Source organism: Lithobates pipiens, unplaced genomic scaffold (assembly GCF_037356315.1).
Source record: "Lithobates pipiens isolate NorthernLeopardFrog02 unplaced genomic scaffold, aLitPip1_a1.2 Scaffold_8, whole genome shotgun sequence".
Classification (NCBI taxonomy): Eukaryota; Metazoa; Chordata; class Amphibia; order Anura; family Ranidae; genus Lithobates; species Lithobates pipiens.
In genome coordinates this window covers 465,674,861-465,686,947 of record NW_027507903.1, presented here as the reverse complement: position 1 = coordinate 465,686,947, position 12,087 = coordinate 465,674,861, and the positions used below count along the sequence as shown (strand labels likewise).

The following is a 12,087-nucleotide window of genomic DNA, read 5'->3' as shown; positions in this document are numbered from 1 at the left end:
TCAATTTTCAGAGATTGGCACCATAGTTTGTAGACTCTATAACTTTCACAAACACCAAATAATATACACTAATTTGGGTTATTTTTTAGCAAAGATATATAGCAGTATAAATTTTGGCCAAAATTTATAAAGAACAATTACTAATTAGCAATATTTTATGACAGAAACAAAGAAAAAGGCATTTTTTGTTCCACAAAATTTACGTTTTTTTTATTTATAGCAAAAAACAAAAACAAAAAAACACCTGTGATTAAATACCACCAAAAGAAAGCTCTATTTGTGTGAGAATAAGGATGCAAGTTTCATATGGGTACAGTGTTTCATGTCTGAGTAATTGTCATTCAAACTGTGAGAGCGCTGAAAGCTGAAAATTGGTCTGGGCAGGAAGGGGGTGTAAGTGCACTGTATTGAGGTGGTTAAAATACTCAGACCAGCCCGTCTGCCACCAACAACCATGCCAAGTTCAAAGTCACTTAAAGTGGAGCTCCACCCAAAATGGGAAGTTCCGCTTTAAGGCATCCTCCCCAGCTCCTGTTTGTGAAACTGAGCTTTTGTAGAAAAAGGGGAGGGGGAGTGAGTACCTGATTCTGACAGGTACCCGCTCCCACTTCCGTTACGGTTCTCATTCCCCCCTCTCTCCCGAAGTTTTCTGGGACATATGACAGGTCCCAAAAGATGTTTGGACCATTCACAGAACACAGCGCTGCTTGTGCACAGTGGGCACATGGCTGTGAAGCCGCTTTCACAGCCGGGTGCCCATAGTAAAGATGTTGGCACCACTGAGGGAGCACGCAGGGTAAAAACGGCTGGGTTAAGTGAGTGGTTGTTTATTAAAAGTCAGCAGCTACAAAAAGTGTAGCTGCTGACTTTTAATAAACATAAAAATGACTGGAACTCCACTTTAAATCTCCTTTCTTCCCCATTCTGAATGTCGGTTTGAATTTCAGCAAGTCGTCTTCATCACAACTAGATGCCTAAGGCATGGGCGTCCGCAGAACTTTTTTCAGGGGGGGGGCATCAATTTAGGGTTACCCATGCACCGCCCCTTTTTGACAATGTAATTATCACATTATCATGGTCAGACTGCAGACGTAGTACTGTCCCTAGGATAAGTAATGGATAATGGCCAACAGGCCCTCTTACCAGACCCAGCGACACTACAGCAGTGATCCCTCCGGCTGGACAATCGCTCACTCTGGGTTCCCCGGGGGCAACTCTGGTCAGTAGTGTAGCGTGTCTGTACCTGGTAGTGGCTCAGTTTTTCTCCCTCTGGTGGTGCTGGGCAGCGTGGCTCTCTCTGGTGGTACTGGGCAGTGTGGCTCTCTCTCTCTGGCTTCCGCCCACCACACTCCTTATTCTTTGCCCTGTAGCACTCTCTCCCTCAGCTTTTTTCCAGGCTGGGGTCTCTCAATCTCTCTCTTGATCGAGCTGTAGCCTCCTCCCTGTGGAAAATGGGGCTGCCAATCTTTGGGACTACATGTTCCATGTTGCTCTCCTCTCCTAGTCTCCTTTGATTGGCCCTCATTTATGGCCAATAGGAAAGGAATGGAGCAGGCAGGAAGCTAGGCAGGGAACCTGGTAAGAGCTGCCATCTCTTTTCCCTGACAGGAGAAAGGGGGGGGGGTGAATGGGGGAAACCTCTGATAGCCCGCAGCTCGCCTTTCTCCTGTCACAGTGCCACAGAGTTCTCTGCTGGGCTGAGCAGGGAACAGAGCCCAAAGTCACACTGCACTGATGGAGGAGCTTGACAGCACCTTAATGGGGACACCCCATTGGTGGATGGCACCCGGGGGCGACCTGCCCGCACCCCGATAGTGACACAACTGTGCTGAATCTAAGATCCGATCCCTGATTCCAGAGGGGGGCACTTGACCCCCTTGCCCCTACCTGCGGACGCCCATGGCCTAAGGGCTAGTTTACACTTGCTTCAAAACATGGCTTCGGACTGGCTTTGTTAAAGCTCTCTGAACACCAGTCAAAGCTCCTGTCACTAAATAAAATGGTTAGCTTACGATGGGGCTTCGTGAGGCTTTGGTGGGGCTTTGGGGAGCTTCAATGTGGCTTCGGTGAGGCTTCATGGAGCTTCGATGGGGCTTTGGTGAGGCTTCAATGAGGCTTTGTGGAGATTCAATGGAGCTTTTATGGGACTTCAATGAGGCTTTGGTGGGGCTTCAGTGAGGCTTCAAGCGAGCTTTGCCATAGAGGCTTTGAAGTCTTTGAAGCACCACTAAAGCTACATGGGGTATAATTTTTGAAGCAAAGCTAAAGCAAAATGTAAACTGAACTGTAAGCTAACCATTTTATTTAGTGACAGGGGCTTTGACTAGCGTTCAGAGAGCTTTAACAAAGCGAAGCCAGGTTTTGAAGCATATGGCTCCATGCACACTGAAGCTGATAAACTGCAGTTTATTGGCGTTTGGGCGTTTTTTGTAAAAGCCCATAAACTCCACTCTATGTTAGCCTATGTGTCCATGCACACATGGACGTTTTTCAGCTTTAATGAGCAGTGGAGTTTATGGGCTTTTTTCAGAACGCCAGAAATTCGCGTTCAAAGTGCCGTTTTTCAGCGGCAAAAAACGACAAACGCTCATTAACGCTCATTAACGCTCGTTCATTAGTGTTCGGCATTCTATTTTTCAATGCATTGTGGGATTTTTGGAGTGTCCTCTGTGTATTTTTTTAAAAAATGCCCATTAACGCTAACGCTGTAAAACGCTCATTAACGCTCATTAACGCTAGTATAAAACGCTGTTAAAAGCAGGTTTTTCAACCAGCGTTTTCTGCCAGCAATCTGGCGTCCAGAAATAGCTTTTTTGAGCTTCAGTGTGCATGGAGCCTTAATGTGTTGAATAAGGATGAGCTCCGGCGTGTTCGCACACCCCACATGTGTAGCCCGCCAGGAAGTCGGCACTGCACTGCGCTATTACACAGGCAGTGAGACTTTTTCCGATCTCTGCAGACAATGTCTCACTGCCTGTGATTAGCGCAGCACCGTACCGACTTCCTGGTGGTCTCTACACGTGGGGTGTGTGAACACGCCGGAGCTCATCCTTAGTGTTGAAGCCGAAGCAAGTGTAACTGAGCCCTAAATGCATTGATTGGCCGATCTGCGATTTGTGTTACTAAACAATTAAACAGGTGAACCTAATAATGCAGCCGGTGAGTGTATACTTTCCATCTTTTTATGACAAACCCTGTACACAACACTTCCACAATGCTTTATTATAATGTGAGGCCTGAGGAGAGCTTATACATTAATGAACCATGCTTATGTTCCATATGCTGCCCTGGTAAGGGCCAGTGCCCACATCATCTCCATCTTTTAGGACACACACTGTACACAGCACTATCTCTGTGGAGAGACTGACACGGGCGATGACGTCTGCAATCCCACCTTCCTCGTCCCTCACGTCTCCCGTTTAGCTATTGGCTGCAGTCGGTGCCAATCCAGGCGACACGAGGGCGGGACTAGTGCGGGGTGTTAGAGGGAAAAGGTGGTTGCAGGAGGAGGGGAGTGTGTGGTGCAGAGCAGACTGCCTCCCCAGCACAATAATAACATTCACATCCATCCAGAGCAGCCCGCACATGCACACTCCAGGCTGTGCGAGAAGTAGAGAGGAGCTGCAAGCCTAGTGAGCTGCTGTGTGCAGGACTGAAGAGCTTACCTAATATAGAGCCTGCAGGGGAAGAGACACAAGCTTGCTGCCCACCTGCCTTGACCTTTGGGAGAAGCCAGCACCTGCTGGGTGAGTAGTCAGTGCCCGCTCCTCTCAGTATGCCCTGTCTGAGGTACTGGAAATCCCTTACTGTACAATCCTTCAATAGATATTTGTCTCCACAGGCTTCTGCAATGCATTTTCTAGTTCAGTCTGCTCTCATTCCTGGCTAGATCTGCTATCTCCTCTCATACAAGTGATGACATGCTTTTAAATATGCTGTTTCAATGAAAGGAATGCCAGGTGACCATGCCATGAAGGCCCTTCCTGTTATAGGGTGACAACTGTCCCATTGTTGCTTTTCCTGTGTTGTCACCCTATCGCATGCACCCCTGGCATAGGCTGTGCTCACATACATTGCGCAGGTATGGTCCGCTATCTCCGTTCAAGGGCAGCGATGGGCTGCAGACGCTGGCGTGAGTGGAGACGGAGGCTGGAGGGGATCAGCAGCATTAGCATGGGGGCAGGTAAAAGTTTGTATTAGCCCCTGTTCACACTGGTGCGATTTGACATGCCAAATTGCGGCCTATTGATTTTATTTTATTTTTTTTCAATTGACATCTGTGCATGAACCCACACAGATGTCTTTCAAAGCGCCCCCAAAGTCGCACTGAAACGTGGATTTGAAATTGTGCAATGTAAAGCCTCATGCACACTGGACGTTGGTTTTTACAGCAGCTGTTTTTGGCAGTAGACGTTTTTCTTCTACAGACATTAAACTCTCCATCATGTTATCCTATGTGTCCGTGTTATCAGCAGTTTTGGGCAGTGGCATTTTTTGAGCAGTAAAAAAAAAAAAAAAAACTAGTGGGTCCTGAGAGACGTTTTTTAGCTGTTAAAACGCATTAACGCTCAAAAATGTTGCTTGCCTGCATTTTTTTAATGTAAAAAAAAAAAAAAACGTGAAAAACCACTATTGCAAAAACATTGAAAAATTAATTGCAAAGGTACTGGCATTTTTTAATAACGTTACCTTAACATCCAGTGTGAACGAGGGCTAATACAGTGGGAGATTTACTGAAATTGGAGCACTCAGAATCTGGCGCAGCCGTGCATAGTAGCCAATCAGCTTCTAACTTCAGCTTGTTCAATTTAAGCTTTGACAATAAAACCTGGAAGATGATTGGTTTCTAGAGCTGCACCAGATTTTGCACACTTCAATTTTAGTAAATTGCCCTACGGTGCTTTAGCTAACTAAACGTTGGGTCTTAGGACACCTTAGGCATTAGACCCCTTTCACACTGTTTTCAGGCATTTTAGCGCTAGAAATGGCCTCTAAATAATGCCTGAAAGCCGCCTCCCATTCATTTTAGTGTGTCTTTCCACACTGGGGTGGTGCATTTGCGGGACGTTTCAAAAAGTCCTGCAAGCAGCATCTTTGGGGTGGTTTGCGCTCCCAAAACACTCTGCCCATTGAAATTAACGGGCAGCGCTTCCAAAGCACCTGAAAAGCAGTTCGGAAGAGATGCAACACGGTCGTCTTTTAAGTGGCGCACACACACTGCCTAAACAGTGCTAAAACGAGTGTGCGAAAGGTCTTGGGCCCCATTCACATCACGTTTTTTGCTGCGTTTGTGTGACAGCATAGGGCAGTGATGGCGAACCTTGGCACCCCAGATGTTTTGGAACTACATTTCCCATGATGCTCTGGCACTCTGCAGTGTAGTTGAGCATCATGGGAAATGTAGTTCCAAAACATCTGGGGTGCCAAGGTTCACCATCACTGGCATAGGGAATAGGCTTTATCTACGTGTGCCAAATTTGCTTACATATGCTTTTTATTTATTTGGCACATTTTTATGTTAGACATTTTGCCGCCATTTTTTATTTTTTTTCACATCAAAACACAAGACTGCTACCCACGTTTGGGGTACTATTGAGAAATAATGGCACCTCCCCATTTTTTTTTTTTTTTCCCTTCTGGGTTCACTCTGGCGCAATGTTAGACATTTCATGTGATTTCTATTTACACTGCAGAACACATGTGATGTCAATTCAGCCATACAGATTGCATGGCTGATTTTGGCGCATGCACATCAAAATTGGTTCGCACTGGACTCAAATAGCATGGGTGTTCACACCCAAACGATCCCAATATTGCACCATCCAATCTGCGGGTGTCATTAACGTTGCATTAATACCTGCAGCAGTTCACAGATGTCAGTGTAAACAGCCGGCAGGTGATATGCGATGCAGGAACCCGCACTGGAATATGTGAACCGGGACTGACACATTTCCGAAAACGCAAGCAAAAACACTTTTTTTTTTGGCCTGCGTTTTCCCACCACCTAAGTGTGAATGCAGCCTTAAACTGGCCATACATGATACAATTTTTTTTTGTATGATTTTCCTTGAGATTTACCTCCAACTAAGTAGTGCAAGGGCCTGCCTGGTTGGATACAAATGAAAAGTGTTTTTTAGGTTCAACCTTCCTGTTATATTTGGTAGATCTAAAACAGAGGTTTCCCTCCTTGGGGTTTTTTTTTTTTCTTCTGCTGTTGAAGAAAATAGTCATAGGGGACAAAATGGTATAATCCAAAAATGTTTTTTGCTTAAAAACGGACGGAATTTGTTGCACAAAAACGAAAAAGGACACCAACCTTTTGGTTTTTTTCTTTTCTTATTTTCTGCAGACATAAATGTAAAGCGGATGTATGCCCATTTACATCCGCCTGCCCATGGGCATACTTTGTGAACAAACAAACAGATGCAGACTCGAAGCCTGTGCGAAAAGGCTCTTTAGGCTTGATTCTCACTAACGTGTTTTTTGATGCATTTTGCAGAAATGCAGGGAAATTTTTTAACATGGGTTCCTATTAAACATGTTCACATCAATGCATTTTTGTGCCTCTGCGTTTTTGGAAAGGGTAGGGGACTTTATTCATGCAAAATGCAGCGTTTTGCATGTAATAGAAGTCAATGGACCTGCATCAAAAACGCAAGTACCGCGTTTTTATCACGATTTGCGTTTTTGCTTTTTTTTCTTTTTTTTTTCTTTCATTTTTTTTTTCACTGTATATAGCTGGTTGCTAAGCAACCACAGTGTGTAGTAAAAAAATAAAAATAAAAAAGTAAAAAACGGGACAAGCACTGCAAAAACGTTCAAAAGCAGCCTGCATAGATGTGAATTGAGCTTCACATCTTGTAAACCTGGCTATATGAGACCAGTTGGCAGGTGTTATAGAATAATGCCATAGAAGCAATCTAAGAAAACAAATATTATTAACCAGTTTTTTTCATTATAGGCCAGTTTCAGACAGCCTTCATCTAGTATAAGAGTGGTATGAACAACAAGCTTTTACATAACATTTGCAGAGCTTTCATTAAGCTTTGTTGAAGCTTTTAAAGTACCATGCAGCTCCAGTTTGAAAATGTTCAACATCGGTCCTAATGGAAGTGCTCACTGCCTTTTTAAACCAGCTGATAGCAGGCTTTAGCACTTCTTGAGCCCCTGGTCACTGGTGCGATTTGACAGTTTCAAATGACATGACAAGTCTCACCCTATAGTCTACATAGGAAGCGATCAAAGCAGTGCAACTCCAGCAGTCGCACAGATTTTGAAAATGGTTCCTGCACTACATTTTGCAAGTTCTGGTGAGACTTGCGTAGACATTTGTGCATGAAGTCGCACAGATGTCTTCCAACTCGCACCTAAAGTAGCACTGAAATGCCGTGTTGAAATCATGCACTTTAAGTGAAGTAGCATGATTTCAATATCGCGATCGGTGTGGTGCTTGTTGAAAGCCTGTTTAACCACTTGGCGACCACCTCACACCTATATATGTTGGCAAAAGGGCTTGTACAGGAAAACTAACGTACCTGTACATTGCCCTTTAAGAGGCGGCCTGCAGGCATGCCGCTGGAGGCAAGCTCCGTGAGTCAAGTCCCGGGTCCCATGGACTCGATGTCCGCGGGGATACCTGCGATCGTCTCACGGAGAGGAAGAACGGGGAAATGCAACAAGCATCTCCCCGTTTTGCCTAGTGGCAGTGTCACTGATCTCTGCTCCCTGTGATTGGGAGCAGAGATCAGTGATGTGTCACATGTAGCCACGCCCCCCAGTTAGAAACACTCCCCAGGACACACTGCCCCCTAGTGGTTAACCACTTCACTGCCAGGAATTACACAGGAATCGGTGCAATTGTATAGCACTGATTGTGTGTGTATGTATGTATGTATGTGTGTGTGTGTGTGTGTGTATATATATATATATATATATATATATATAAATTATTATTATTGAGGGATATTTATTATAGCAAAATGTAAAAAAAAAGCTTTTTGTTTTATAGCGCAAAAAATAAAAACTGCAGGGATGATCAAATCCCACCAAAAAAAGCTCTATTTGTGAGGGGAAAAAGGACGTCAATTTTGTTTGGGTGCCACGTCGCACGACCGCGCAATTGTCAGTTAAAGCGATGCAGTGCCGAATCGCAAAAAGTGCTCTGGTCGTGAAGGGGGTAAATTCTTCTGGGGCTGAAGTGGTTAGAGGGATTTTTTTTTTTCCCCAGACCTGCAAGGTAAAGGCATATTGTGCTAGTATGCAACACATACTAGCACATTATGTGAAACTTACCTAAAAACAAAGTTTTACCTAAAAACAAAGTTTTACCTAAAAACAAAGTTTTACCTAAAAACGAGTGTCCGCGGACTCCGGCTGTTCATATATAGTAAATATCTCATACACGGAGCACGTTTAGGAGATATTTACAGTACCTATGCATGGGACTTTATTTCCTCTTTAAAGTGGCAATAACATTTCCAAACAGGAGCTTAGGGGCACTTTAAGGCTGGGTTCACACTTATGCGAATTGAATGTGGATTTCTCTGCATCCAATTCGCATAGCAGGATATTGTGACCGGTTCACACATCCCTGCAGAGACTCTGTGAGTTGCTCAGGAGCCCTGTGCTTCGTTTGGGCTGAAATCGTACCTGAAATGGTGAATGGAGACGCACCGGATTCCTGCTGTGAGCCTCTGCACGTTGTAGTGTGAACCCAGCCTAAAGGCTTAGTGACTCCTGCTTGATGTTCACACTGCTCTTATACAAGCTGAAGCCCATGTGAAACAGGCCTTGGATGGGTTTCAAGGGCTGCATTCTATTTAGGCCTCACATGGACACTGTAGCCCACATAGCATAAATGAGACTACTATTTATGCAGCTTCAGCTGGCAATCTATGTTACTCTATGGACACACAGCGACTGTACAGACACTCGTCCTAATATGACAGGATTGCCGGGGTGGGTCTGCGTTCAAAGGCACTTGCCCATAAAGTAACACAGGCTTCTTGCATGCAGCTCCAGCTATATGAACAAATGGCCACTCGTGAGCCTGTCCTACAAGTTCCCAATTGTGAACAGAACTACATGGGAAATATTCCAGTGGAAACATCTGTTCCAGTGATAACTGTCTTAGGCTTGATTCACACTAATGCGTTTTTTGATGCTTTTTGCATTTTGCAGAAATGCAGGTAATTTTTTTTTTTTTAACATGAGTTCCTATGGAACACGTTCACATCGATGCATTTTTGGAAAGGGCCAGGGGCTTTTTTTTTTTTTTTTTTCCCCCCCCCTGCAAAAGGCAATGTTTTGCATGTAATAGACTTCAATGGATCCCCATCCAAAACACAAGTACTGCATTTTTACAGCGATTACATATTTTTTCTGTGATTTTGCCACGATTTGCAATTGTCATTTATTTATTTTTTCACTGTATATAGCTGGTTGCTAAGGAGCGGGAAGCCGGCTTAAAAAATTTCACGAAAAAACCCGCTGTGGGGTCCCCCCACCCATTTGTCTGGTATGGATTTGGAGGGAACACTCCCTACGACAAAATAAAAAATGGAGTGGGGTCCCCCCCCCCCGAAAATCCATACCAGGCCCTTATCCTAGCGTGCAGGTCAGGGACGAGCAAAAGGGGGGGCCCCCCCTCCTGAACCATACCAGACCGCATGCCCTCAACATGGGGGGTTGGGTGTTGATGGGGACAAGGACCTCTTCCTGACAACCTTGGCCCCGGTGGTTGTCGGGGTCTGCGGTGGGCTTATCAGATCTAGAAGCCCCCTTTAACAAGGGGGGGGGGGGGCCCAGATGAAGCCCCCCCTTTCCTATGTGAATGGAGATCGGGTGAAATATAAAAAAAATGACCACGCCCCATAGCTACATAAGAGATGTCAGACAGTGGGGGACGTCACAACGGAAGACAGCATCTGGACAAGGAGATGGGAGAAGACGGCTCAGGGAGAGGACAGCTTCTTTATTAAAAAAAAAAAAAAAAAAAACGGTTCTTGGGTGTTTTTTTTTTTTTTTTTTTTTTTTTTTTTTTCCATTTCACTGCTTTTTTGGTGAATAGGTAGGGATACGTTTACACATTCACGTGAGGGGGGGGGGGGCTGGAATCTGGGGGCCACCTTTTTAAAGGGGGTTTCCAGAATCCAATAAGCACCCTGCCCGCAGACCCCAACAACCACCGACCAGGGTTGTCGGGAAGAGGCCCTTGACACCAAAGCATCCACCCCCCATGTTGAGGGCTTGCGGTTTCGTATGGTTCAGGCTCATTGCCTCCCTTTTCTGACCTGCCGGGCTGTATGCTCGGATAAGAGTCTGGTATGTATTGGGGCGGGGGGTCACGTTTAAAAAAAAAAAAAAAAATTATTTTATTTTTGTTTGTTTTTTTCCGGTGGGGGTGTCCCCCTCCAAATGCATACCAGAAGCCCGCTGACAGCTGATGACTCATCCGTTGCTAAGGATGCGGTGGCTGGCTTCCTAACCCGCTTCTTAGCAACCAGCTATATGCAGTGAATGTATAAATAAATTGTGGTAAAAACTGCAGAAACACTCAAAAGCAACATGCATAGATGTGAATCTAGCCTAAGGGCTTATTTACACATGGGGGGGGGGGGGGGGTAAAACTAGGTAGCTGAGACACATTTTACCACTATCCCACCACCCTAATCTGTATACTGCCGCCAAAAGCGACTCATTCAAGTGAATGGGGGATGTGCTGCAACTATGTATAATGAGCTAGTGCCTGCCAACCGCCTCAATCAGTAGATCAACTACTCTTGAACAGGACCATCGATAGGTGGATCAAAATTTGTCCGATTCAGCAAGAACTGGTCAAATCCGGCCCACCAGGCCATTTCATATGGCCCTCACACCTATCCTGTAGCCTCAATATCTCCCTTGTCTCAACAGTCAGCAGGAGAGGACTTCTCCACCAGATCTTGCACTTCTCCATGCAGCCACAGAGAGGCTCTTTGTTCTCATGCCTCTTCTGCAAGAAAACAAATGTGCCTGCCTGCTCAGTCTTTTTTAAATTGTACACTGAGCTCCGCATACACAGCTCAGCGGCGCACATTTTCAGCAATTATCTTCTGTGCACATGCGTGGGGGTCGACCAAAGACCTGCTTCCAAAAGAAGCCGAGGTGAAGATGTCAATATGGCGAGAGAGGGTAAGTATTTGTAGACTTTGATTTTGCATTAAGATGGGCTATTCCAATATTCTATGTCATTTTGGATATAACTGACCTGAAACAAATTTAAAAATAAGGAACTGTAATTTTTTTTTTTTTTTCCCTGACGCTAGTATTTTGTAGACAAACATTTTTCATCAAAATTTTCATAAGCGGCCTGTTTCCAGTGATGATAACTAAAAAGTACCCCAAATGTTCGTCAATTGACGAAAACTATGATGGAAAACGATTCCCATTTTTTGTCAATGAACAAATGTAACGATCATGAAAGGGAGGGACATTTACCTACGTGAACTTCCTATTTCCTCTGAGCTCTGCCTGCAAAGCCCGTGAGTGTTTCACCTCCAAGCAAAGCAAGGTAGTGACCATAGCGTCCTTAGTGGTGTAGCGTGCTTAGCACTGTGTGCAGCTCTTAAAGGTCTCCCAATCATCCAGCACTGTGGAGCTTTTACAGGCCTCCTCAAACCACTGTCCAAAGCACTGTGCATTACAGGCCGCCTCCAGTCCACCAGGCCATTTCATGTTGGCTCTCACACCTATCCTGCAGCTGCGATTATTATCTCCCTCGTCTCTGCCCCCACCTTGTCTCAATAGTTGAAAGCAGGTGAGGACTTCTCCTCCACCAGGTCCTGCACTTCTCCATACAGCCACAGAGAAGCTCATCTCTGCTGCACCCCCATCCCTCCACACCTGCAGCAGAGAGAGCATAACTGATCCTACTCCTCTCTATGCAGCCGCAGCATCCTCATGTCTCCTCCTCCCCTGGTCTCCAGACCCAGCAGTTTCTGCTTCCCAGCTTTTTTATAGCATTTACAGGCCTCCTCAGACCACCCTCCAGAGCACTGTGCAGCATTTACAGGCCTCCTCAGACCACCCTCCAGAGCACTGTGCAGC

At 45.3% G+C, this 12,087-nt stretch overlaps 1 protein-coding gene across 3 annotated transcripts in view; it reads left to right on the top strand.

Annotated features, from left to right (window-relative positions):
- Positions 1-3,462: 3,462 nt before the first annotated feature.
- BPGM (bisphosphoglycerate mutase) overlaps positions 3,463-12,087 on the top strand; it is a 37,525-nt gene continuing 28,900 nt past the window's right edge. The window contains exon 1 of one of the 3 annotated variants that reach the window (XM_077468535.1): positions 3,463-3,746. The gene's annotated coding sequence lies outside the window, so the exon portion shown is untranslated. The remainder of the gene's footprint in view (positions 3,747-12,087) is intronic. The other 2 variants (XM_077468536.1, XM_077468534.1) reach the window with 2 other exon arrangements.